Here is a 4196-nt window from a genome sequence, read left to right on the forward strand (position 1 = left end):
AAAAAAAAAAAAAATTCTGCAGGGCCGGTGAAAATTTGTAGCAATTTGAATGGGTGGGGTGGGTGGGAGAGCTTTTTGCTCTGTACTTTTTTCAAACCCAGACAGAGGGGACTGTTCCACTACTAAAAAGTTTGTGACCCAGAATAAAACTATCCTTTCACACAATGCCAGCGTAAAAAGAGCTGTGACCACTTGCTGAGTGCCCCGCGTATGTCGGAGAGTAGTTTGTGTCAGGAGCTGATTAAAATACCAGGTGAGGCAGCACTGGCGCTGCCTGCTGGCTCTTCGGGTAGATCTCAGGTGAGTGGTTGAGTTCCCAGATCCTTTCCATCAGTGCTTGCAAGGATTGTATATTTGGGGGCCGAAGACTAAGTGTTTACTGTTGATTGGAGCCTGGAATGGCTGCCAGAGGGCAAGGCATGCCTTTGGAGTACAGGAACCTGGCCCCAGGTCTGCAATTTGGTATTTTCAAATCAGGTTCCTGGTCAAACCATCCGCTTTTTATTAAAAGAGCATTTTGCCATGTGGTGAAGCTGTTCTTTTAAATTAATTGTACTCACAACTGGCTGCAGGTTCGTGGTGATCCAAAGAATGTTTCTGGTGAGGTCAAACGTCGGTGGTTAAATCCAGGAATACTTGTGTCTGCAAGATCCGGGGTAGCCTGTTCACTTGTATTTTGAAGTGGAGCTCACCGATGGGAAGTGAAACTAGGAGTTGTAGTTGTGATGTTCTTGGCTGATGCGCGGAGGATGTGAAACACTTCAAAGCACTCTTTGAGAGCGCTGCTTGGCAAGAGTGCTCGTGTGGGCTGTGACTTTCAAAGCTGTTGTGGTTGCAGTATCCCGAAAGGCTGTTGTTTAGGACTGTTAAACTCAGTTGGAAGCCCTAATATAGTTTCTGAGTGACAGCTGTCATGTGTCAACCCTTTCCTTGTGTATTCTTCTGCTAGAGGGCATGGAGGTGATGACAGGCCCCTGTCCCAAGTCAACCAAGCTCTTCAAAATATAGAAAATAACTCTCTTGATTATCTTGGGCTTTATATATCTTTGGAATATTTCCTTAGAGCTGCTGACCTGACATTGACCATCCAGTGAAAGTTTGAAGACAAGAGATTGAAGTAGATCCCAGAGGAACAAACTGGTAGAGCTTCCAGAGAGGCAGACTAGATGAACTAACAAAGCTGAGTCTTATTATTCTAACATTATTATTTAATTCCAAGTTATTTAAAACAATTAGTCGATGCAATCTGGTTTTCTGTCTAGCTGCAGTATGGATGAATCTGAACCTTTACTCTTTTGTGCAGTGTAATAACGGTCCTTTGAGACTCTCATCCTGCTGCGACTAGTTTAATCAGAATTAGTTACTTTAAAGCAACCCTCTACGTACTACAGTCCTTTATTAATGGGACAGTGTTCCGAGACATTGAGATCTGAATAAATCAACAGCGTGGTTATGTGTGGTTATAAAAGATGCAGGGCTAAACTCTTCCGTTGACCCGGGGGTACAGAGCATGACTCGTGTGAAGAGGGTCCCATTCTCCTCTTGCATAGCTGCTTACAGGTCGGGAGACCTGTTCTGACTGGACAAAGTCAGGGATGCGTTGCTACCTTGGTACTACCAGTGGGAAACAGAAGCACAGTCCGTGCCTGTGGTTTGCCTGCTACCATGGAAATTGTCTGTGACCGAGGCAGGAACTTGGTCCAGCTCTTCAGTCTTCACTGATGGCTTGAAAAATCCTTTTCAGTAGCTTGACTGAATTTCATTTAAATGATAAGCATATTTGAAGTCTTATATTTTTTGTTTAGAAAGCATTGCATATGCATCTAAAAGCTTACCAATAAGCTTTTAGTGTTTACTACCTACTACTTTTGAAGGCAGCGTTACAAGCTCAGTAGATTCGTACTCCATACTAGAGCAAATAGTTTTACAGAGAACTTATCTGACATCTCATTCTGTTTGAGTTAGGGAGCCAGAGTTTCTGCCCTTCATCTACTCAAATGCGGAAGAAGGTTGCTTCTAGCTTTTATTTTAGTTCACAATCTCGTTGTATCAGTCAGGCCTGTTAGCAATATATTTGCATTTTGACTACCGTGTTTATCGTTTGGTAACTAATGCTTCAGCTGTCCATCTACTCTCACAGCACCTCCAATGCCACGGTGCGCAGCTTACAGGAGACTGTCCTGGATGGAGCACCCGGGAGGCAGATCTGCTGTGACGTTGCTGTGACGCTGCTGTGACGTTGCTGTGCCTTTTGGGGTCCAGCTCACAACAGAGAGAAAGGGAAGCACGGGAAGAATCATACCACGAGCCACGTGCCTGTGTTCTCCTTCCCCCTGTTTCTCAGCAGATGGGCTGTTTTCACATGAACACGTGGATGGGAATGTTACAGCTCTGAGTTTGCCGACCTCAAGCCTGGGCCTGTTGGGATCACCGATGTCTCATGGATTTCAAAGAATGGCTGCAGAGCAAATAAAGTTTATTCTGAATTTAGTGACTAAAGGACAAACAGGAGTGTACACTCAGCTCTGAGCAAAAGCAGAGAAAATGGCCCATGCAGGAGAAAGAATGTTGAAATTTTGTCTATTTGATATTGCAGTTTGTCAGTGCGATTTCCTGCTATTTCGTTCTTTGCTGACTATGCCACAGTCTGCCATATGTTTTACATACCTGTCATAGACTATAATTATTTTTTCTATCTTGCAAGGTGATATATATATAAGGGATTAAAAAGCAGCAACAACAGCTAAGCTGTCCCTGAAGATATGGTCCATCTGTGGGCTTAAATAACTAGTCTGCAGATGTTTTGAATCTTTAAATCCACAGCCTGTCAGCAAAGGATCTGGACTGAACGTTCATGATCTGAAGGAAATATATAGCTTTCATTTTATTTATCACTTAACTTAGACATGTTCTATATAATATGAAGCATGTGCTGTCATAGAGCTCATTGGGTATCAGCAGCTTTAAGGATCTTTTTACGCCATGATCCATGAGATTCCCCTCCGGAATGGATGGAAAATTCCCACTGATTTCCACAGGAGGGACCCACAGAGGGTTGCAGCCACTTCCTCAGTGGAGAGCAGCCAGCAACCACTCAGAAACAGGGGGAGAGTTATGTTCACAGTCAACAAAGCGGAGCACTTATCCTAATAACTGCCTAAGGTTAATGTGCGGTGGATAACACGAGGCTCATTAGCCTTAAGCGTAAGATTAACACCTTGAAAATAGCACAGGCAACTGGCGTGTCTGCATCAGGAGAGGGGCAGGGCTGTGGTGATCCGACCAGGAACCCGGATCTATCCCAAACATGAAGAAAGAAGGCAGTGCACCGTCTTAGATCCTGAAGACATACTGGCTGAAAAAGTCTAGAGAGGAAGAGAGTGTGGGGATGTGACTCTTATTATCCTGAAAGTTACCTGAACATTCCAAGATCTTCTCCCCATCAAAGTAAAATGCGTGTTCGGGAAGTTTAGCTAGCTTCTCAGCTAGGCTCGTTCTCTACAAGGTGAGCAATTTGTTTCTGTGGAAGAGAGAACACTGGGAGTGTGTCTGGGCGTGCGTATCTGCGTGCGTGTGCACTGACAGCTTTTGTCAGTGAAAACAGGATTTATCCTAGGCAGGACTATCAGAATAATGCTGATTATTTGCTCCCAGCTTTTTTAAAAAGCCTGAAAGGTGTTTAAAGGCATGCCTGGAATCCAAGCAATGGTATCACTGGATGCACACTGACAGGCAGCTAAAATATGTCGAGCATTTGGGGAGGGCAGAATTTAGCACACATTCCAGTCACATCTCCAACTCTGCTGCAATTAACCTTCCTTGATCCTTATACATATCAGCAGGCAGGAGGTCTCTGTAGCCCCTCACTGCCAAGGGCACCCAGCTGTCTGGGCACCTGTGCTGCACGTTAATCCAAGATCTTTCTACCACCGAACCCATCCCACTGAGAACCTCCCACCACCACCTCCCCAAATTTCCCAGTGTATGAAACTATTTACCAAGGTCACGGTATGACGCCTTTGCCAGTTGTGGTCATTTTAAAATCAGAGATTAACCCAGAAACTCTTACCCCGGGAGCAATGCCATTCAAATGAAAGAGACTGCTTAAAGTCAGAGGAATGGCAGATTTTCATATCTCTCGTCCGATACGTAAAAATAAGTTTTCCAGTTTGTGTCAAGTAATGAAAAGGGACAGC

Source organism: Athene cunicularia, assembly GCF_003259725.1.
Source record: "Athene cunicularia isolate RWA chromosome 22 unlocalized genomic scaffold, athCun1 chr22_part1, whole genome shotgun sequence".
NCBI lineage: Eukaryota > Metazoa > Chordata > Aves > Strigiformes > Strigidae > Athene > Athene cunicularia.